Here is a 25,810-nt window from a genome sequence, read left to right on the forward strand (position 1 = left end):
TTAAATTGGCATTCCATGATGCACACCTTCCTGACACAATTGCTAAAAACAAATGTGCGCATAAGCAAATTTGGTGAAGAAAGCTGATACTACCTGGCTATCAAAGATATAGCGTCTGGGGTCTTAAAGGCTTGAAGGTAAACAAGCGGCCATCTAGCTCAGAAGCAACAAAGCCCACATGGAAGAAGCACACGAGCCTGTGTGACCACGAGCTGTCGAGGGATCAGGTATCAAGCGTCAAAGAACAAATAATCATATCATTATAAATGAGGGGGAGTGTGGAGTGGAGACCCAAAGCCCATCTGTATGAAACTGAATATCACCTAACAGAAGGGTTGCAGAAAGGAGGCCAGACAGTCAGAGTGCAGTGTAGCAATGATGAAACATACAACTTTCCTCTACTTTTTAAATGCTTCCTTTCCACCACCACCAACCCTCCTTTCCCTGACACACACACACACACACACACACACACACACACACACACACACTATCATGATCCTAAGTCTACCTTATAAGTCCGGCTAGACCAGAGGATGTACACTGGTAGAGATAGGAACTGGAAACAGGGAATACCAGGACAGATGATCACTTCAGGACCAGTGCTGAGAATGGTGATACTGGAGGTTGGAGGGAAGGAGGGGTAGAAAGGAGAAACCGATTACAAGGATCTACATATAACCTCCTCCCTGGGGGACAGACAATAGGTAGGTGGGTGAAGGGAGATATCAGACAGTCTAAGATATGATAAAATAATAGTAATTTATAAATTATCAAGGATTTATGAGGGAGCAGGGGCTAGGGGGAAACGAGGAGCTAATACCAAGGGCTTAAGTAAAAGCAAATGTTTTGACAATAATAATGCCAACAAATGTACAAATGCGCTTGACACAATGTATGTATGTATGGTGCTAGGAGTTGTATGAGCCCCCAATAAAATGATTTAAAAATTTCAATGCTTAAATATGTATTTACAGCAAGTTTGCTGTGGACTCTACATTGTGTCCTAAATATCTTTACTCCAGGCCCAAGGCTCTGACTGTATGCTAATTAATATGGCAGAGGGGAAAGAGGGTATGCTGAAACACAATTTTTTCTTAAAGATTTTACTTTGAAATACGAGATGTAATCAACAGTTCTCAAATCATTAGCCAAAGTTCACAGTACAGTGTTATAATACTATGTATATTTTGGTTAATAGTTTTTTTAATTCTACCTTTTTAAAATTGTGAATGATCCTATATAACAATAAGCCCAGGCTGAATTGGCCATTTATAAGAATTGAATTTATTTTTGTAATAAATGTTAAAGGAAAGTGAACTCTCTGGAAATCCAATTAAAAAATTCAATAGCAATAAATTTATTTTAAACACCTGGTAGTTTACTTTAAAATATGGATGTTCTCTTTTTTTTAAATACAAATAAGAATATTTATTGCATGCTTTCTAAAAGTGTCTGTGCTCTATTGTAAAATCTTCAAATAGGTATAAATCTTAAATGGAAAGATAAATGAACGCTCAAAAAGGAATCAAAATTAGTGATATGAATAAGAGAATAAACTCTAATTTTATTTCAACCCTCTCTAACAGCATAAATTTTGGTTAAAACTATCTTTGGTATAATTCATACTACAGACCATGAAGTATAAAATTAATCTCAGAGAGTTGTTATGAGTATAAAATGAATTAACACTTAAAGAAAGTAGAGTGCTTGATACTTAGTGGTTCAGAATAAAAAAATCTTTAAAGCCAATGAAATAGTTCGTTATGCAGTGAAACTGTGTTGTTTTGTTGTTAGGTGGCATGGAGTTGTTTCCAGCTCAAAGCAACACTGTGTACAACAGAACCAAATGCTGCCTTGACTTAGACCTTTCTGTGTCAATGATTTCATGCAAGATCTTTATTGTTGTTGCCGATCTCCTTTCACAGGCATGAAGTCCTTTCCCAGGGATGGTCTCTTCTGATAACATATACAAACTAGATTAGATGAAGTCTCACTATACTCATTTCTAAGGAGCATTATGGCTGTATTTTCGCATAAGAAACCATTATGGCTGTATTTCTTGGTATAGATGAATGAGTGCTTCTGATGTTTCAACTGGTATCCCATCAATTCCGGGAGCTTGTTTTTCATTAACACTTTCGGTGAAAATTCAACTTTTTCCTCCAGTACCCTCAGATCTTGATATGCTATGTCTTGAGATAGTTGTCACTTTTGTTGCTGAAAAATAAGTATTTGTGATGATGAAGTTGTTAATCTTGTAAAATTCTATCATAGGATCTCCAGCTTAGCTTCTATAGCAAAGGCCATGTTTGCCAACTATTGTTCCTTTTTGTCTAGTTACCAATTTTTGCACACCAATAACAAATAAATATCAATGCTTCTTAATTGGATGGTTGATCAATTTCAGATAGAAGATTTTAGTAGAATCCTTAAATTTCATTACCATTAGCTTTAGTGGTTGGATCATAAAGCTGAATAATAGTCATATTGACTGGATTTCCTTATATCAGGACAGATATTATCCTATTATGGACAGTATTATACTTCAATAGATTTTGAAATTCTCTTTTTGATTATGAATGTACACCATAGCTCTTGAACTTGTAATTCCTCAAATAGTATACAATATGATTGGCCGATTCAAAAAGCCCAATATCAGAACATGTAGTTCTTTAGTACCTAGGATATTGATCTCTATGTCATCTATTGCATTTCTCATGACTTTCATATTTCCTAGATTCATATATTTCAAGTTTTAATAGGGCACCCCTTCAGAAAATGAAGAATCTAAGCGCTTTCTCCTTGAGTCATTTTGGTCACCTCTGCTTTGAGGAGGCAACCATTCCTTGGGAATATTGTGGTGGCCTTCCCACCTGAGGGGCTCATTTGCTAGCATGCTTTCTGATGACTCTCTGCTGCTGGCCATGAAGTTTCCATATCTGACAATGATCTGCTGCTGTTCATACGGTTGTTATGGCTACTTTCTCAGAGGCAGGCAGTCTATTCCTTCTTCATACATCAACCACATAATTCAAAGGCATAGATTCTCCTGCTGGTTCCCTTATTCGGTGTAAAAATCTACAGGAACCTGTTCACCTTGGGTGACTGCTGGCATTTGAAATCCTGGTGACATAATTTCCAGCATCACAGAAACACCCAACCCACAATGATGCATGTGTAATAAGGAGATAATGATACATAAGGAGAGGTAATGATAATGAAGAATGAGGAGAGAATGATAAATGATAAATGATAAATGAGAGAGAACAGTCCCTGGAAAATGTCTTCACACTTGGTAAAGCAAAAGGACAATGGCAAGAGGAAAACTAACAAAGATACTGTTTGACCTAGCACCTGTGATAGGTTCACACATATCAATAATCCTGAGTCAAACGCAGGTCTGGGCAGTGTTTCTCTTATACCACTCTGATTCCAAACCAATTTGTCTGCATCTAACAACAGCAAACATATTCAAGCCTGCATTTTGTTTCCCATGTACTTGTTTCAATCTTCTTCCACTTCCATCTGAAGTGGAATATGAACAACTGCTATTCTTTACCACAGTGGATCCGTGGCCTTGCTCTATCTGATAAAGCTGGATTTCTCCATCATCTCTTCCTAAAGATGTAGTTAATTTAATTCCTTTGTACTCCACCTGCCAACCCCATGTGTTTAGTTACATTTTGTTGTTGGAAAAATAAATTTGCTATGAAAAAGTTTTGACAAAATTTTCTTATGCAATCTCCTACTTTACATTTTATCACCAATGGCATATATTCCAACTACTGATTCTTTCTCTAAGTTTCTATATTTCATATTCCAACCACCAGTAATTATAAATGCAGCTTAAATGCTTATTTGATCAATAGCAGACTGAAAAACCTGATGGAATTCTTCAATTTATCCATCAAAGGTGGTGGAGGTTGGTCTGTAACATTGAACAATTTTAGTGTCAATTGGTGTTTCTTGTAAGCCTGTAGACATTATATCTGGCAATGTTCTGCTACTATTCAGAAGATTTTCAGTGGCTAACTCCTCAAAATTGGACCATCTATTTCTTCTTCCTAACTCTTCTGAAGCATGTTTCATATGGGTGACCCTGCTGCCGTCTGAAATATGGTGCCATGTCTTCTGGCCGCACCACTCACCGCAGTCCAACAAACTGACAGACAGTGTTAGTGATTACTGTATAGGGGGAGAATATCATTGACCTTCCTAGATGAGCGTGGTATTTAACTTTAATTAATGGTTGAGAAAGTGCTTTAAAATACACAAAAAGTAAAAGCACAGCACAAAGAGCTGAGGGGATCTTTCAGCATCGTAGGTCACATGTTGAGATGCTAACTGCTAACAGTTTGAACCTACCAGTCATTCCATTTGAAGAGAAAAATGAGGTTTTCTGTAAAGATTTCACTCTGTTACACAGTGTCACAATTGACTAATTGACAGTTGAGTTGGCTTGTTTTTTGTTTTTATTTTGGTCTGTACAAACAGATGCTTAATATCTAATTTAGAAAAAATCTTAAGAATTTAGTGAATAAAATAGGATGCCACATTAATAAATACCTAATATGTTCAGATGGTCTGATTGGCTATGGAATATCTAGCAGCTTAGAGCTAGAGTTACCTTGGTTTTTTGTTTTTTTGTTTTGTAACATGTCAGATGGTAAGTTGTAGCAAGAAATAAGCCATATAGAGTGTGTAGAGAAATGTCTGTGATGACTTGTCAATAAAACTTTACAAATTATGCTCCCTTCATGTTTAGAGGATGGATTGTGGAGGCAGACTGACTGTATTTGAATGAAAGCTTTGGCATTTAAAACTCTCCACTGATTGCTTAACTATGTCCATTTCCTTCCTAACAATTAAGATAGAAGTAGGACATCCCGTTTAGGTCTTTTGCACGGATTGAACTACTATAAGTAAAACTCTCATTACGTTGCCTGATGCACACTATGCTGTACAAATATAGAAGCTATTGCTAAAAGTGATGCAAAGATAAGGATACTTATAATTTTGGAACAAAAAATTTAAAATACCTACTGCCATCGTGGAAAATCTGACTCATGGTGACCCTCTAGGACAAAGGCGAACAGCCCCTGCAGGTTTCCAAGACTCTGACTCTTTGTGGAGGTAGAAAGCCTCATAAGGAGCAAATGAGGTCTTCAAATTGCAAACCTGGGTTTAGCGAGGCCACACATAGCCACTACACAACCATTTGATTAGACGCCGTAGTAAGTGTTGTGTGCTAACCACAAAGTGCTCTGTTTGTTGTTGTCATCTGCCTTTGGGTCAGTCCTCACTCCTAGTGACCCCATGGACAACAGAAAGAAACCCTTTCTGGCCCTGTGCCCTGGCTACAATGGTTCTATTCGACCCCAGTGTGGTGGCACTGGGCTAATCTTGAGAATCTTCATATTATCCCCACCCCACCCCACCCCCCCGTCCAAATTAACAAGGAGGACGTGAGTCTCCAGGACTGGTCTCTCCTGATAGCATGTCTCAGGTATTTTCAACCAAGTCTGGCCAGCCTATCTTAGAAGCATTCTGGCTGTCCTTCTGGTCATCCGTGCTACTTTCAATATTCTTCCCTTCGCCAGTCTTCCTTATTCAGTGTCCAACTTCTATGGACATTCACAGTTCAGGTAATTAAAAATACTTTGGCTAGGCCAGAGGCCATAGTCCACAAAGTCCTTGATTTCATGACTGCTGACACCATGGGCAATGATTGTGGGTCTAAGCAGGATGGAATCTTTGCTTGCTATCACCTTTTCTTCATTTATCATGGTTTGGCCTATTGGTCCAAATGTAAGAATTTGGGTTCTCTTTACATTGAGTTCTAATCAATAGTGAAGGCTGCAGTCCCTGATGTCCATAAACGAGTGCTTCAATTTATCTTTGCTTTCATTAAATAGGGTTATGTTCTTTGCATGTTTCAAATTGTTAATAAATCTTCCTCCAAGTATGATATGGCATTCTTCTTCATATAGTGCCACTTCTAAGTTTATTTTCTCAGCACTCGGATTGAATAATCACCACAAGGTAGGATGTTCAAAACCACCAGTTGCTGTGCTGTAGGCATACTGCTTCTATAAAGGTCTACAGGCTTACATACCCTATGGGCAATTCTAATCTGTCATATAGGGTTTCTAGGACTAGAAATTATATATAACCACACTGAGTATATATTTTAATTGACATTTACATCAATTTTTCAAATCTCATGTTATTCTACAACCTCGTAAGATCAATGAGTCCAGCTATCTTACAAATCAAAGGAGTTTGAGATGGGCATGTCTGCAAGGAGAAAACTTACAGAGAAGGAGATAAAGAGATGAAACAGTTGGGACGGGGAGACTCGTGAAGGAAGCACCCTCCATGGTTTGGACCCGTATTTGAGTCAAGTTTCTGTACACTCCTTTGCAGGTAGCCTGTATCTCTTGACACGTGTCCACACGAAGTGCATGTTGATGATTATTCTGACAGCATACAAAGGAACATTAACATAGTCAAGTAATTCAATGGCGGAGGGGAGGATAAAATTGGCAACAGGGAGCAACCTATTTTGCAGACTGCTGCATTTCAGCAGCGTTGCCAGGGAGCAGGAGGGAATGGTCACTACACCTCAGATAAGAGACCAGCCAGTGCATTATCGACTCCCCCTGGCCTTGCCAGCACCGTGGAAGGTGGGGGTCATGTCCCATTTCCTGCATAACCATGTATTTGTTCTAATGTCCAGATGATATTTTGTGTGCTTAGGGTGTTCATAGATGAATGAATTACAGGTCAAGGTTAATTATAAATGAGCCAATATATGTGAAAGTATTTAATAGCTAATGGAACATGATATAAAGCCAATATTTATTTTTCATAAGAAATTGTATAAGGAGAATGAGGTATAGTGGGAATCATGCTCACACATAGCATGTGGAATTTAAAACAAACACAGATGTTTGAGTCTTGGTTCCAGTACTTCCAGTCTATGCTAATCATAGCAATGACCTTTAGTCTTCCTTTACTTATATGTATGTTGACAAGTATTCGTGTCTGTTGTAGTTTCCTACTGTTACTGTAACAGAGTACCACAAGTGCTGATTTGAGTAGACGTATTTTGTCAGAGTTTTGAAGTCCAACACAATGAATTCGGCCACCCGCTGTAGAGGAAGACTGGAGAAACATTCTCGTCTCAGTGTTTGGTAGTACAGGTGGTACTTGGTTTCTTTGTTGATATACGTAGAGTATATATGCTCCACTGTTTGTACTTTGTTTTTGATGAGCATTCTGTTACCACAAGTCAGAAATGACTATGTTTAAGACACATCTTCCACTGAAAAGACCTCATTCACATAGCATTTAATGACATTATGGAAGGAGGTTAAATTTCATTATATTGTATTTACAGGTATAGAAATGAGGATACAACACATATTTTGTGAGACACAATTTAATCCATACCTTGCAATATTCTGACTGTCCCAAATATATGGATTTTTATGTGTAAGACGCATGTCTGATATTACAACATCCAAAGTTGTTGAAAAACAAAAATGAGAAAGTGAAGCACTTTCTGGACTAATGGGTTTAAAATATGTTTTTTTAATATTTGAACTCAGCCTGTTCAATTAATAATGGTGTACTATATGATTGATGTATGGGTACTCCCCTCATTACATTCAATTTTGTATTCAAATAAGTGATAAATGTATAAAGACAAAAGTACATCCTGTGAAAATCAGAAAGTGTTCTAGATTCAGGAAAGTAGGAAAGAATTAAATCAACAGGGAAGACTATCCAGGACAGGCATAAGGAGAAGGAGGCATGACCTGGGTTTTAGAGAATGATTGAGATTCAGGCACAAATTGCTTCCAAGCCTCATGGGTAATTAACATTTCCTTGAACATTTGAAACGTGGTGCAGTGTAGAACCCACTTTCTGATTCCAACTGCTATTTTTAAAGATCTCTCAGTCACCTCAGGCATGTGAACAGTTGAGAACTGCCTCGTAACAAGCTTCAAGTAAATGCTGCTGCTGCTTTGGATCGGGGATAAAGACGCAGAATCTTTGTTCTCTTTTAAAACCTACTGAACCCGAATCTGACCATTGATTTTTTAAACATGTAAGAGGATTCCAATCACAGCTGAGAATACAAGGTGAAACTACCATCAAGCAGAAATATGCAGGTGTATTTCAAAACATGCTACCAACATTAGACACTCAAATAGATCTTGTGTCTTTATGATTAAATCTATGTTCTAATACCTATAGTAGTCCTGATTAAAAATACATAGACTCAGACCTCTGTAATCATTTTAATACATTTCTCAAATTAGCTGAAACATAGTGTAGACCCAGATGTGAGCCTGAAAAGGTAGCTTACTCACCACCTTCATGAGAATTGCCCAAGGTCATAATAAAACAGGCCTTACATACTTCATTTATATTTACATCCTTGATAAAATAACTAATTTCATTTTTCTCTAAGGTTAAAGAATTAATAATTTTTGACAGATTTAAAAATAATCCTGATAGAGGTAGGCTTTGTAAACATTATCATATTTGGAAACCAAACAAAAAGCCAAGATGTAAAAATGCCATTTTATTTTGAAATCTTTTATTAGCTGTACATTTTCATTGGCAAACATATCTATATTTAAGAGATGGATTTGTAAATGACTCACCTGTGTCTTCAGTATGTGCCAATTAACGTATCAGTGCCTTTTTAAAACAGCTCTAAGACATAGGTATTGGTATTTGAGAAAACAGACATCAAACTTTATTGATCAGGCAGGGAGATATTGACCAAGAAATAAAAACCCAAGAATGATATGTAGCTAAATAAAGGATAAATCTCCCTCTGCATCAGTATTACCTGATGAGCCAGAGTACTTCTGTTAGAAATTATTTTAAAATTTTTCTTCTAAAGATTTCCTCTTTGCAGATCATGTCTTTGAGCACGAACTTCTTTATATGAAATGCTAGATGGAGACAGTTATTTGCATGAAAGGGAGAGATAAAATGCTTAGAAAATACCGTATTAATGTGGAAAATATACAAGATACACCATGTGAGCAAATCTGCATTTCATTTGATTCTAGAAAGCAGCTTGTTCAAGTATAATCTGAAACTCTAGGAAGTTTTGTAGATTGTAATCACCTTTTATGATTATATCATTTTCCCACTTTTAAAATTATACTTTTTTTTCATAGTTATGATGTGAAGAGACCCAAAACTTCAGAGTAAATTCTTTAAAAGTTTGCATTCCTGTAGAACACTTATGTATAAAAGTGAATGGCTAAGAGACCTGCGTTTAGACACATCACTGATTTAGCCTTTTCTGCAAGAACAGCTGTCCACAGGTGGTGGTTGCGTTGTGGGCGTTACATTCACTGACATAAAACAAAATTGTTATATATGATTGAATAGAAAACTGGGTGGCTCTTTAGAATGCCATCTGATTCACCCCAAAAAATTTAGAGAAGTAAATAAAACATACATGTAAACACATACACACAAAAGAAAGAAAAAGAAGATAGGCCTGACAATCTATTAACAAAAAACAAATATGAAAATAATAATAATTTATATTTTATCAAGGGGTTACAAGGATGGGAGAGATAGAGGGAAGGTAAAAAGGGGAACTGAAACCAAGGGCTCAAATAGAATGTAAATATTTAGAAAATAATCATGGCAACATATGTACAAATATGCTTGATACCATTGATGTGTGGAGTATGATGTATGAAGTTATAAGTGTTGTACGAACCCCCAATAATCTATAAACAAACAAATAAACAAAACCAATAGCCATTGAAAAACCTATAGTGAAGGCTTTATATCAATTAGACTGGACCAGGATTCTCAGTGACTTGGTGATTAGATTTAGTAATGCCCCACGATGAGATCTCTTCAGGGGTATGACCTGCTTCCAATAGAAGGGAGCACTGTTAAAAAAAAAACTTCTTTCACTTTTTTCTGTGTCTGGAACTTACATCTGGTCCTTTATTTGCTTTGGACTTGAGCCAAAGCTCTGCTCTTTTGCCTACAAATATGAGGAGTTGTAGGCAACTAACTGTATTTACCCATCACCTTCGGATTCAATTGTATCTGCAGTGACAAGTCTGCCCTCTGACCTGCTGATCTTCAGTTTATCAGTCCTTTTGACAGGTCGCTAGATTATGGACAACAGGGGGCCAGTTTCACCCCCAAATCCCCACGCTAGCGGAAAACACCTGGCAGGGCCACAGACAGGTTGCAGGGAATCAGGCAGAGTGATTAGGCACCTATGGGAAAATCCCAATTGAGCAAGCGCAGGCTGAGGCCACCTAAGCACAGGTGAAGCTAAACCTGGCCACAACCTAGGCACATGTCATCACACAGGTGCACCTGAACTCAGCTAATGAGATTGGCTAATACCCTCAACCACGCCTCCCCAGCCAGCGGAGATATATCACACAGGCTCGGGTGCACACCGCAAATGCAGCGTGAGAGTCCTCTCACCTGTGGGTGCTTATGCACCTGTTTGCCAGCTCCAATCGCTCACTCTCGTGGCCTCTGGATTTCCCGTTTCTGAACGTGTGGTTTTGGTATTCTTTGCACGTGGTTTTTCACGTGCAGTCGCAAACTGTGTGGCTTCTGCGCAGCCTTGCACACTTCCCCAAAACAGTGTGTACTTTTGGAGACTATGATACCGACACTTCCCTTTCCCTCAGGAAAGTCACTTGGATTACAAAAGAGCTTCTGCCCTGTGACTTCTTCCAGCGTTACCAAGTGAGAACGAGGGAGACCACCCCAGAAAATTAACCCATTTTGTGCCATTGCTCAGATTAAACCTCTAGACCCTACCTTTGAGATACACAGGCTGGGGACAAAACCCTCCTATCTCTGGAGCGCACATCCCTTTGGGTGCCCTCTTTCTTTCAGACTCCCCCTTTCTTCCCCGCTGGGGTAGAAGCAGAGAAGCTCTGGGGCCCAGGAACATTGTGAGTGTTGGAACTACGAGGCTTTGAAGCCACCAGCCTTCGTTGGAAGAAGAGGGGTCTCTCTCTCATAGTCCGTGCAGACCCTAAGGTATCAACCCTGCCTTGCCAATTTGGCTGCCAATGAGAGCCTACTCCATGGCAGTTCCTCTATTCCACGGACAGAGGTCCCTAAGCACGTGCTCTGGCAAGGTGGCTGCTGGAAGCCTTTCTCCCCGACTTCCTCCCAACCTTATCCCACCACGGGATTCCTGCTTCCTTCCGTGTTTTGCCTTCCTCCTTCATTCCTGCTTCCAGTTTCTGCTGCCTGCGCCTGCCTTCCGTGTGCCACCAGCAGAATGCCCCTGGGCACCCCTTCCGCTTCCCTTTACTGGGCTGGCCCACTTCATTCCTTGGTGCTGCCGTCCTCGTGACCCCACACGGCTGCTGGCCGCACTGTGTCATTTGTAATGTTTCATCTGTAGTCTCTCTGTAGGAGACCCACTCCTCCCAACTTCCTCGCCATTTTTTTTGCAAGATTCCTGATCATGTGACCCACTGATTCCCTTGTCAAGATGGTACCTCAAGATGGTGCCTCTTGTTCCACCCACTGGTTTAACCTTGTGGTCATGGGGACTGGATTGACGAGCTAGCCGGCCCCTTCTGGGCCCTACCCGTTTTCCTTTGTTTTCCTATCTGTTGATATTTCCTTTTGTCAAGATTTGGCAAAAGATCTTTTAGAAGGTAGGTCCCTGGACAACTGCTATTCCCATTGTTGCCAAGACCACTCAAGAGGCCTTTTGTAAGCACAGCTGCTGTTCCTGTCTCCTACCTCCACATAGTGAATGGGCCTGTACCCCAGGCTCTTCATACCCTTGGTACAATTCCACTGGCTTGGTGAATACCTAAGTAAAGATTCCAATTGCCCTCAACTATTGGCTGTATTCAGACTGAACCATTACACAAGATCCCTGCTGCCTCTGGAGGGCCTATTGCTTCACCCGGGTCAGGGATCTCCTTGGAAGTTTCTGAAATGTCACTCAAGCCGGTGGTACCCTAATGCCTGGCTTGCTGTCTAGAAAAGGGTTAGCCCTGGCCAGTGGACTACGGCTGGGTTCTGACACTGTCAAAGATAAAGACCTCTGTCTGAGGCCCTTAGGTTCCCCTGCACGGCAGAACCTCTGGTTAAGGACCCAGAGACACAGGACAGTCTAACCTTTCTGCTACTTTGGTTTCGAGATGGACAGCCAGGAATCCATTCTCAGGGTTCCACCTTTGTACTGCATCTTGTCCAATTGGCCTAAATTTGACCTGCAGATGCTAAAGAAGCAGAAATAGTGTCCTTCTCCAATACTCTAGCCCCAATCTAGGTGATAGGGTATCCTAGCCATGAAATGGCCCGCTTTCCCTCCCTACTCTAATACAACTAGAACCTTTCTGCAAGGTGCTGGGAAAGTTGGTGCAAATACCTTCTGTTTAGGCATTTTGTACTCTTGAGAAACAGTAAGGACCTTTGTTCCAAATGTACCAAGGACCCTAAAAGGCCCAACTATATCACCCTCTATCACTGAACCTCTGGAGCTTGAAGGAAGAGGTCCCCATCTAAACTCTATCCTTGGTGGAGACTTTGGCCCTTGGATGATTCATAAGCCTTTTACCCTAATTGAACTCAGGCAGATTAAGCGAGACCTAGGCATTTACTCAGACAATGAAGAACAGTACATAAATACTTATCAGCAACTCACTCTGGCCTATGACTTGGCTTGGAAGGATGAAATGATAGATATAGGACAGATTTTAAGCAAAAGGCTTGGACTCAGGTGAAGGAGAGAAAGGAAGATACTAAGCACACAAGGTGTTGGCCTCCATAGCTATCCAGCACCCATCTACTGCCTGCTAGGATCCAAAGACCCCTGCAGAGGTTTCAAGTCCCAGGCATGCCAGCATGTGTGCTACTGGGCAAAGGATCACATTAATAGAAGTAGACCTCCATGGAGACCATGCAATGGTTGCAAACAAACTGGCCACTGGCAGGACTCTGTCCTCTGAGGAACACCCAAGAGGAGAGTTGTCTGCGGGCAAGCATGCAACTGCTACATGCACTGAACAAGCCCAGCCCCGATGGCCCGCAGCAGGAGATCGCTGTGACTGGTTTGGAACCCTGGTTGTGCACGGATGTTGACAGGGAGGCCAGTATATTTTTCCAACTGGGTGTCTCTCCTAAATGACTTCCTCATACTTCAAGCAGTAGCTTGACACTTAGATATAACTCATCATCTCCACTATGCCTGGACACTTCCAATCTCAAGGAAAGTAGAGAAAATGAACCAAAACTTAAAACTAACCCTCAGGATATTGACACCAGAAACCCATTTGAACTGGAAAGATGCACTGCCAATAGCTCTGTTACATCCCAGAATTTCCCCACAACATCCTCTGTGTTTAAGCCCCATGAAGTTTTATATGGGCCATCTTTCCTTGTAACAGAGCCAGTCATAGATTCTGAAGTATTCCTAATACAGAAATATGCCTTAAGAGTAGCCAGGAGGATTTCCATCAATATGGGTTTATCCAGGCCCAAGGGAAGGAAAAATTATCTGCCTTGTGCCTTCCTGAAAACCGTTTATAGTTCTTATAGAAAATTGGAAGGATGAGTCCCCAAATTACCAGCTCCAGCCAATCTGGAAAGGTCCCATCCCAGTGATCCTCTCTACCCCTACTGCCGTTAACGTTCCAAGACAGTGTGTAGATCCACCATTCGCGGGTAAACCCGTGGAATCCCTTGGAACCAGCTCCCTTAGATTCAGATCAAACAGAGCAAGATAAGTACACACATGAACAATTAGATGGCCTTACGATGGTGTCTCTTTGGCGCCCTGAGACAGAGAAGTGCTCTGCAGAAAAAAAAATCCACAATTTTTTTAAGTTTATACATGTTTATTATATAAAATACTTGAAATAATAGGATACAATATTTACAGTTATATATTTATATGTGGTGGATTTTTTATTAAATCACTTTATTGGGGTCTCATACAACTCTTATCGCAATCCACACATACATCCATTGTGTCAAGCATTCCTATACATTTGTTTCCCTCATCATTCTCAAAACATTTGCTTTCCACTTGAGCCCCTGGTGTCTACTCCTCATTTTCCCCTCCCTCCCCTTTCCCCCTCCCCCATGAACCTTTGATAATTTATAAATTATTATTATTTTGTCATATTTACAGTGTCCGACATCCTCCTTCACTCACTTCTGCTCTGTCAGACCCTCAGGTAGGAGGTCATATGTAGATCCTTCTAAACTGTTTCCCCCTTCTTCCCACCTTGTCTCTACCCTCAAAGTATTGCCATTTTCACCACTGGTCCTGAGGATTTCATATGTCCTGGATTCCCTGTGTTTCCAGTTCCTACCGTTACCAGAGTTCAACCTCCAGTCCAGCCAGATTTGTAAGGTAGAATTAGAAACATGATAGTGGGGGAGGGAAAGAGAGGGGGAGGGATCATTTAAGAACTAGAGGAAAATTGTATAATTCCTCACTGCGACACTGCATCCTGACTGGCCCGTCTCCTCCCTGTGACCCTTCTGTAAGAGGATGTCCAGTTGCCTACAGATGGGCTTTGGGTCCCCACTCCGCACTCCCTCTCATTTACAATAATATGATGTTGTTTATTGATGCCTCAAACCTGATCCCTTTGACACCCAATGATCACACCAGCTTCCAGGTAAGCTTTGTTGTTTCTCAGCTAGATGGCTGCTTGTTTATCTTCAGGCCTTTAAAACCCCAGATGCTATATCTTTTGATAGCGGGGCACCATCAGCTTTCTTCACCACATTTGCTTACGCACTCACTTTGTCTTCAGCGATTGTGTCGGGAAGGCGAGCATCTCAGACTGCCTAAAATCGATGGTGAGGAGGGTGTAGGAAGTCTGGTAGGGCTGGATCAAGGACAATATAGCCAAAAGGAATCCCTGAAACTCAAATGAAGGCTGAACATGATAGTGGGACAAGAGGAAAGTAAAAAGAAATAGAGGAAAGAACTAGGAGGCAAAGGGCATTTACAGAGATCTAAATACAGGCATATAGATATGTAAATATATTTATATACGATGAGGGGGAAATAGATCTATGTACATACATGTATAGGTTTAGTCTTGAGTAAGCAGATGGGCAGTGGGCCCCTACTCAAGTACTCCCTAAAGCAAGAGCACTTTGTTCTAATAATTCCACAACAGATTGCAAGCTAGTAAAAGCTATGCCACAATTCCTGTGTTTAAAAGAAACTTTCAGGCTATGCTTGTCAATCCAGTGTTAATACTTCCTGAGATTTCCTCTGGAATCTTCCAGTGTGAAATTAACCCACACTCCCATGGGCTTTGCCATCCCACAGCTCCTGCCCTGGACTTACCTGAACTGTTCACCTGTCTGGACTCTTCCACAAGTCATCAGATTACCAATGACACTGAGCCAAGTTGTCATCCTCAGGATCACTAGTGTCTGTATCACCTCCATCCCATCCACAGTGGACGACAACCTCTCCCAATAGAGCAGGAATTGTGTGGACCCAAGGCCCCGCTTTGTGTCCGTTGACAGAGGAAGTAGCCAGAGACTATAATTGCATAATATACTCAAAGATTTGGGTCTATACTCCTTCAGTGGGGAATGGAGTTTCAGGGAATAAAGCACACTAATTAGACACCTATGAGAAAATCAAAACCGACCATGTACAGACTAAGGCCACCTAGCACAGGTAACGCCAAACTTGGCCACAACCTACTTACGTGACATTATACACATGCACCTGAACTCAGCGAATAAGATTGACTAATACTGTCACACAGGCTGAGGGCAGGACCACCTCTCTTCTCTTGCTCAGATGTGTGGTGCCAACAGAGGATGAGATTCCTGTCACATGTGGGCGCGCATGCGCCTGTGTCCCTACCCAGGGTCTTGTCAGGTACCACCACTCTCTTGGCTTCTGGGGATTTCCTGTTTCTGCATATGTGGTTTCATGCTCCTATTCCAATATCCTTTCCATGTGGTTTTTCGCGTGCAGTCACAAACTCCAACGTGATCCCCACAGAGCCTTGCACCCTTTGCAAAAACAGCGGGTACACTTAACATCTGTAATACCCGAGACCTTCCTTTCCCTCATAAAGTCACTTGGATTACAAAAGTGCTTCTGCCATGTGAATTCAGCCTTGCGAAACAAGAACCGAATTATACCACCCCAGAAACCTAACACTGGCAGCTGCATTCATTTATCAGAGAAGCCATCTGACTTGCCTACCTCTTCAACTAGGTGAGCCATTTCCTTTACATACGCCTATTTTTCTGCATATATGTATTATTCCGGGTAGACTATAGAAACAAATCCAGAGACACTCATATGTGCATAAGAAAGAGTTTGATATAAAAGAGCAATTTAATATTGAGAAAATATCTCAGCTCAGTTCAGATCAAGATGATAGTACGACATTAGCCCATATGTCCAATTCCAATCTATACATTCCTCTTCAGACTCATGAAATACATGCAATGACGCTGAATAAAAGATCACAGGCCAGTGGGTGAAAAGTCTTATGGATCCACTGGCGATAGAGGCTCTCAGGGGTCTCCATGAGACTCCTTCAGCTCCAGGGTTCTAGCATGGCTCCATATGTTTTGTCAGCAAGCATGTCTCACAGGAGTGTGTTGGTGTCCCACCTCCAGTGAGCTATTTATCTCCTTGGTACCTTTAAAAGAGGTCATCAAGCTGTGACGTGATTGACAGGCTCAACTCCAAGCCTTCACTCTTCAGTCTCAAATGGACAACAGATTATGTAACTACCACAGACCGCCCCTTGTCAATTTGACACTTTCACAAAACTCTTTAGCCATATATAATTTTCAAACAAACAATAATAAAATCTTATCTGTACCCAACAGGATAAAACTAAAATGGATACAATCCAATATATGCCACCCTCATTTAAACATATTCTATAAGTAAACAAAACAAAAATATCCTATACTTATGTGAACACCTACACCACACCATGATCCTATAATCCAATGGAAATATTCCCCCACCTATGAAAGTTTGTAAGGCAACCACATCATGCACTTATGCCCCATTTTGGGTATCCAATTTCTATATTGCCTACTTACATCAACCCAGTGCTCTGAGGCGACAATCATATTCTTTGATGTGAAGAGTCTTCATTCCAGTTCGAACATTGGGAAATCTGCATCCATAAGCAAAGTAAAATCAGAACAGGCCATCTATAAAGTCAGGAGCAATGTGCATGAGTTCACAGGCTCCAGAATCTTCTCTTCATCTGGTTGGGTTCTGGTCAACCCAATGTCAGCTGCCTCACTTAGCCTCACTAAGGGTGCCATTGGCTGCCTTGCCGTTAGACCAGTGGTTCTCAACCTTCCTAATGCTGTGACTTTTTAATACAGTTCCTCATGTTTGGTGACCGTCCAACCATAAAATTATTTTCACTGCTACTTCATAATTGTAATTTTGCTACTGTTATGAATTGGGCAACCCTGTGAAAAACTCGTTCGACCCCCGAAAGGGGTCGTGACCCATATGTTGAGAACCGCTGCTTTAGACCGTGGACCCCATCACAAATTCTAAACAACCTTAGTCCCCTTGGGCTATATCATGAACCTCAGACCAGACACCCTGCTCTGACCTTCTCCTCTAGTTCCTGTAAACCAGGTCCACAGGTGTCAGTGGTCAGACACAACCAGTCTCTTTATTGCTGCATTTCTTTCACTTCCATGCAACAAGTGGATCCAGGTGGTTACCTAGCCAGCATTTCAGCTTGCCCACAGGCTTCCTTAAATGTTCAGTCCTAGAGAGGCATTTTCTTCATGGTTCCAGAATTTTTTCCAGCCTCAAGCACAAACCACAGTTCAAAATTCAAAGAGTTCCTTTTTATTCTGTCTGTCACTAGCCCCCTAAACAAATCTCTTGGAATTGAAATATCCTGAGTACTCCAAAGCACTGGGTGGGGTTTACCTTTTCAGAGACTGCTTTGCAAGCATTCCTAGCCCATTTAAAGAATCAAAATGCAATGGCTGAAATCAAAGCTTACAAAGTCTCTATTTTCATACTTCTGAATAATCATTTCTATCAATCATTATATCAACATTAACTAGCAGAAGAAATCAGTATAAACAAAATAGAATCACATTCTAATCTCAATTCTTAAAACAGTTGAATTCAATCCTTATTTTGCTTATTTTAATCCTTATCTAAACTATTCAATCTATACAAAGTATGGGATTAGGCCTCTGACAGCATCAAGCCAGAACCAACCAGCCTTCTGACAGCTATTTTGACTTTGTATCAACTATTTACCCTAAAAACATGGTTTCTGAGAAATTCAAGGGGCAATTGCTACACCTGAGCTTAAAATATACATTAACAACATTCATTTTCATCATCTCAAACAGGAATATACAAATACAAGAACCAAACAAAATAATCAAATATTTAACTCCCCATATTCTTTCCAGAAAACAACCTAGTAAACTGCATGGAAATAGCTTACCTCTGGGTAGACAGACAAGAAAACTACTATGAGGCAGAAGTCTAAAATGCATCTACTTTCCTTCTTCATGAATTGTTTCTCTCGTATCCTACTCCCAAGCTGCCATAATGTGGGTAGACTTGAGAAATAAATCCAGAGACACTCAAGTATATAAGAAAGAGGTTTATATACAAGAGCATTTGAATATTAAGAAAGCATCCCAGCCCAGTCCAGATCAAGTCCATAAGTCTGATATTAGCCCATATGTCCTATATCAATCTATAAATTCCTCTTCAGACTTATGAAACACATGAAATGATGCTAAATGGAGGAAGATCACAGGCCATTGGGTGGAAAGTATTGTGGATCCAGTGGCAATAGAAGCATCTTAGTGCTGGCAGGGGTCTCCACATGGCTCCTTCAGTTCTAGGGCTATAGTGTAAGTCCACATGTATTGCCAGCAGCAAGGGAGGATGCTTGTGTCCTGTCTCCAGAAAGCTATTCATCTCCTTAGTGCCTCCAAGTGAGGTCATCAAGCTCTGACCTGATTGACAGGCTAAACTCCATCCTTTCATTCTTCTATCTCAAATGGACAACAGATTATATAATTGTCACAACATATGTAAACTTTATTGCATTGATTACTCTAGAGAACACAGTTGACACCAAGAAATGCATTTTTATAGAGATGAGCTTTTAAAACTGGTTATCAATCGTATTATAATTTTAAAGGCACTCATAAATCTACCTCCATTAGTAAAAGGGTAATACTAGTACAAGGTATGAGTTGGCAATATTAAACATAAAATATCAACAACAACAGATCATGTATTGGCGGGAAGCCAGACTCTAGGTTGTCATGTGCTTGATGCTTCCCTGCAGTTTCATCAGGATTAGAACTAGCTGAAGTACTTAAAATAAAAAGAAATGTCATCTTTCTGCTGAGAATGGTAATATATTGACATTACCAAGACAGATGGGGGCATTGGGCCATCTAAACTCTATCAAATCACTCTTACCAACAGTACCACCCCTTCCCATATAAAAAGAATACCCCATCTTTGTTGGTTAATTCATTATCAGCACCATGATCAGTTCCGCCCACATTTAATAACATTACCCTAGGTGTGCCTGCCAGTATGGCACCTGGAGCATTGGCTGGGCAATTCCCTGAAGCAGATGCCTTAGCAGACATTGCTGAATGATCTCAGGATACACTGCCCTCCACCCCCCACCATTGTGTAAAGCCCTATAACTAAATTTAAAGGTGAAATACAAATTCTCACTCTGAAGTGTGCTTCTCTACAAAAAAAAAACCAAAACCAAAACTACTAAAAAATGTACAAAGAGAAACATTGAGAACATGTGGGGATGTCTACTAAGGGTTTTGATTAATGCTTTAAGGAAAATAAAGGGGATCCGCCTGAGGATGTAGATAAGGTTTTCCAGTTCTTATGGGGATTTGGATGTTAGAGCAAAAAATCATAAGTTCAGATGACCTACGTTTACCATAACAACGAAGATCACTCTCAAAATGAGTCACAGCATCATCTAAGATGGCTCTGATTGTGGTTCGATGTCAGTAAGCCTGCAGTGAGAAGAAACTTAATTTCATTAAGATATTTGCTACAATTGACCCCAGTTTGGCTTCTTAGGATAGAGATCAAGTGGCAGAACTTTATTGACAGAAACAAGGTGTTTGTTATGCATGGTTATGTAATTGATATCAAAATCAAAGTAATAAACAGCAAAGACTTAGGGAGGCTTTCCTTAGGCTTAAAGTAGACAGGAAACATAAGAAATATTCACTTAATCTCAACAAGCAGAAGAATTCTAAATTAAGTGAATTCAGTGTAATTCGAATCACCAAAGGACAGCCGTTGCCCTTAGTCAATTCCTAGACTTGAGCCAGTTTAAAGAATCACAACCCTTTCAATGAAGAAGAGGCCTGCAGCCCTTTATTACAGCCCACACAGTACCACCCCAAATTTATACTGCTATTGTCTCCCCGCCCTCCTCCAAGGGATCTGTACCTTTTTGAAAAGAGTAACAGTTCATTGAAGAAAAAGGACATAAGATATTTGGGGATGGCTAACCACTGATTCTAACTTGTTACTAATTTTAGGCGACACAAATGCCACTGTGCCCTCACCCACTCCCCCTATCAGAGAGGGAGGGTGTGGAGATCAAATTATTGAGGTAGTCCTAGCTCCGGCACATTTCACTCTGTGTCCTAAAACTCATTCAGTAGTGATTTCCCTGGCTTGCGAATGGATAATTGGAAAAGTAATACTCAGCAACTGCCAAAACATCCTGCACATGGAATTATGGCTACTATAGGTAAGAAAAGCCAAATGAAATTTATTATGATGGTCTCTATATAGGAAAATAGAAAAGCATTCCTGCATTCCTGGATTGATTGCTGAGATTAGTGTTACCATCAGGCCTTGAAGGATGCAAGGAGAATAATTCCCAGCACATCCCTATATCATACACCATAAAAACTTATATGCACACGAGGGTTTTATATAAAGGATAATTATACTTTAAGAATAACATCCCAACCCAATCCAGTCTAAGCCCATAAATCTGATATTAGCCCATATGTCTGATACCAATCTATAAAGTCCTCTGCAAACTCATGAAACACATGCAATGACGCTGCATGCAGAACAATCACAGGCCAGTGGGTAGAAAATTCTTGAATCCAGTGACGTTGTAAGCATCTCAACACTGGGAGGGGTCTCTGCGTGGCTTCTCCAGCTTCAGAAGTCTGGTTGCATCAGGGTAGGTCCATGTAGCTTCTTCAGCTCTTGGCACTAGGATAATTCCATGACTCTTGTCAGCTGCAATGTCTCCCAGGGAGTGAGCAGAGAGAGAGTCTCTCCTGATTCCAAGAAGGAAATACCAGAGGTCCCAAAATCCTCAGGAGAAAGCTATTCCCACACAGAGGCCTCATTGGCTGTGATCTGATTGACAGACTATAGTCCACCCTTTCACTCTTAATCCTCAAATTGACAAACGATTATATAACTACCACAATACCCGTCTGGTCTAGGGAAAAAACAACCAAAGAATACCCCGCCCCCTCCTGCCCACATGATGGGAGCAGATTATCATAAAGTTAACTAGATGGTGACTGCAACTGAAGATGTTTATTCAGATTTGATTCATTTCTTGAACAAATTATAATATCTCTACTATAAAGCTATGGATTTTATTTCTGGTTTTGAAGTAGCAGAAGCAGGCCAATAAAATACCTACATTGTCTAACTTCAAGGTACATCAATTATCCACCATTATGTTATAATTTAATTCACAGCAACTTGACCACCTTTTCATTCCACAAAGTGCGACACTAGTCCATTACACTGCTGGAATTGAATGGATTGAGCCCAGTAAGGAACAAGTACCCATGAATCGAGACTAAAATAATCAACCCAATGAAAATAATGGTAACTTCCACTTCAGTAGAATTTGTAGAGGTTCAGTGATGGGAGGCATGTTGAGATATTCCTAAGAAAGTGAAGGCTAAATTGCACCTAGTCCCTTCAGAAAGTCAAACGGAGAGACAACGTATCTCTTAATTAGACACATTTCTCAAATTAGAGTTATTCTTAATGGCATGGATGGATAAACGCTTTAGGGAACAGACATGACTTCAAGTCTCAATTTTGTCTCCTAGAAGCAAGTGTGCCATCTGCAGGTAGTTAATGAGGCTCTGTCAATTCCGATGCTGAGTTCTTCCTCATGTAGTACAGTTTCTCAGATTACTTACTCTCCACACAGAATAAATCAATACAGTGAAAGAATGAATACAACACCGACGCTTACCTTTTCTGATTTTAAACTACTCAATATTCCCATATTTGACTCTAATGACAGAATTTTAATCTGTGTAATTTCCCCATGTATAAATGAAGTGTTTGGAATTCTCATTCATAACAAGGTTACCCGTAGTTGGTGATGACTCACACAGTTGAATGCCTTTGCATAGTCAATAAAACCAAGTAAACATCTTTCTGATTGCTGTGCTTTCAGCCAAGATCCATCTGGCATGAAGACTAATATCCCTTGTTCCACATCTTTTTCTGAATCTGGCTTGCATTTCTGGCAACTCTATATCAGTGTTCTGTTGCATCTGTTTTTGAATTTCCTTTAGCAAAATTTTATTTCAATGTGATGTTAATGGTAATATTTGAAAATGTCCACATTCTGTTGGGTTATCTTTCTTTGGAATGGGCACAAATACGAACCTTCCAGTCAGTTGACCAGGTGGCTGTCTTCCCAATGTCTGGTCATTGACTGAGGGGTGCTTCTTGAGCTGCCTTACTTTTGGAAATCTTTTTTATTGGTGTTCCAGTTCTGAGGAGCCTGTATTTTGCTAATATCTAGGTGTAGCTTAGACTTCCTCCTTCAACAGTATCAGTTCTTGATTTTAAGATATAGTTGAATGTCAACCAATTTTATTTGGTACATTAGCTCTATATATTTATTCTCTTTCCTTTTGACATGTTTTATATAATTCAGCATTTGCTATAGAATTCTTGAATATTGAAATTCTAGATGTGAATTTGCTCTTCGGTTATTTCATCTTGAGATGTGCTGAGCATATTTTCACTTTTGCTTTTCTAGTCCTGACCTTTGCACATCTCATTGTAATGCTATCCTCTCTCTTCTCAAGGTTCCTTATGAAATATTCTATTCAGTTCATTTACTTCATTATTTCTGCCATTTACTTTAGCTAAACTATTACATGTTCAGTAATATTTTCAGAATTTCTTCTGACATAAATGTTCATCTTTTCTTTAATTGTCTGTCTTTTAAATGATTTTTTCCTTCATATATGACATTCTTGATGACAAACCATAATTTGTCTGATTTTCAATCATGATAATTCTATGTATTGATTCTGTTCTTGTCATGGTCTTTAAAATCAAGGTCACATTTTGACTAATAAGGACTTGTTTTCATTTTCTTCAGCTTCATAGAAACATTTCAAAGGGTAGGTGAAACACAAAGTGCACCTATTGGTCAAGGCTGAACTGACTTGAAGAGATACAGTTAGAATGTGAACTTCTGTGTGAGCAATTGATGGTCAGTTCCAGAGTTTTCCACTGACCTTGTCTTGTCTGGTGATGTTTAGCTTCTTCAATTCTCATTCCCACAGATGTATTCAATTTGATCCCTGTATAGTGTATCTAGTAAGGTCCTCATATATAGTTGTCATTTATGTTGTTTTAAAAGGTATATTAATTGAAGAAATTGTTGGTCTTGCAAAATTTTAACAGTCAATTTTTAGCTTAACTTCTACTACCAAGGCCATCTTTTCCAACTAAGATATTTCCAGTTCCCATATTAAAAATACCATTATAAAATATAACTTAATTGCATATTTAATAAACTTCAGGCTGAATTGGTGGGATTCTTCAGTGTCTTCAATCCTCAGTGTGTTTGTTGAATAAATTTTAATATTTGCATAAATGATCTTCTTCATAGTCAAATAGATATGATCTCATTTTAGACAGAATAATACTCAAGATAGATTTTGATTACTTTAATCTGTCTATTAAAGTAATGCTTTTCTTATATTTGCTGATACAGAATGAAAACGTCAATCTTTCGAATGCCTAGAATTTCCTCATGGAAAATCTTCATTGAATTTTATATATCCCCAAAAGTGTGAATTCCTAATATGTAGGACATTGTCTTCCAGGAAAATTATTCAAAATTATCTTGGACCCTAATGATTTCGATTATTTATTTATTCAGAGAAAATCCTAATATGGCAATATATGTGAGTCTTCAGGATAATTTTTAATCTAACTCCTAGAAAGATAATGGTTAAAGAAACAATTTAAATCATAAGCCTTTATATAATTTTACCTTTCCAAATAGATATGCAAGTTTAAAGATTAACAGATTCTATGTAACACTAAGGAGTCTGTCCATTCCACAAATATTGCCTGATTAAAAATATTACATAGAGAGAGAGAGAAAAAGAGAGGGAGAGTGAGAATTCACACAAGAGCAATTTGCAGATAATATGGTTATAATCATATGTTTACAAAGAACATACTATGCCCTGAAAATTGATGAGTTACATTTTATATAAATGATTCGTTAATAAATATTTTAAAAAATCACAAACAAAACAAAAACAAACAAGTGAAAATATCCAGGTATCAGGAAATCAGGATTCTCAAGAAGTTTTGCAACAAACTTCTCTTGGGGTGTGTATGAGGAGAGTATTATCTCTGGGCTGCATGCCTGAAGTCCCTCCCTTTGACCATGGCTACAACCTGTCATTAGGATGTACTAGCACGCCTATGGTTCTTCTGCATCGTAAAACAGAGGTAACATTTTAAAACTCTATTACCGAAGTACTTGATCTATTACATTTGTGTTAATTTTACTTTAAAAAGGTTAAACCAGCGTGAGGATGGCCTCGTTAGTTAAGCCTGGAAAAAGAATTTAGAATGAAGAGACAAGAAACATCATATCTTCAATTGGCCTATATAAACACACTGCCTTGGTCTTGAGAAGACCATATGGCAGAAAAAGGCAGGTAATCTCCGAGAGCCAGGGGTTTAAGTTCTGTGAGTAAGGTTAGGTGTCTTGAGGGATGGAAATCTACCATAACATATGGGTTTAGGAATGTTCCAGATGAAACACAGCCCAACCAAAATGCTGAGCAGAGTGTCCAGTTAACCTGTGTCTGCAATTCTGACCTACAAAAATTAAAAGAACAAGAAATTTAACGTTTTTAAAATCAACTAATTATGGGAATTACTATGCAGCCTAGAAGACTAACACTGGCTCTCATCCAGTGCCAAATGACAGACATGGCTGGGATCCTTCCCCGCTCTGAATTGCTCTAATTCCATAGGGCCTTTGATTCATAATCAAGTTAAATTTTCATTTTAAAATTATGTATATATCACAGCCTTTTTTATGAATCCCACAGCTTGGAGGACACAACCATATATAATCCATCCAGACAAAACTCAGTGCCATGAAGTTGATTCTGATTCATAAAGCAACCGTATAGAACAGGGGTGAATTGTATCTATGCGTTTTCAAGACTAAATCTGTATGGTGGTAGAAATCCTCATCTTTCTCCTATGGAGTGGCTGGTGGTTTTGAACTGCTTACCTTGTGTTTAGCAGCCTAACCTATAGCCACTATGGCACCATAGCTAGTTAACTAACTCTAATACACTGCCATTAAAGCGACAATGACTCAGTGACCCTGAGGGGCAGGGTAGAACCCCACTGTGAGTCTCTGAGACTGTAGCTCTTTACAGGAGTAGAAAGCCCTGA

The sequence above is a fragment of the Tenrec ecaudatus genome, chromosome 11 (genome assembly GCF_050624435.1).
Source record: "Tenrec ecaudatus isolate mTenEca1 chromosome 11, mTenEca1.hap1, whole genome shotgun sequence".
In the NCBI taxonomy this organism is placed as follows: Eukaryota; Metazoa; Chordata; class Mammalia; order Afrosoricida; family Tenrecidae; genus Tenrec; species Tenrec ecaudatus.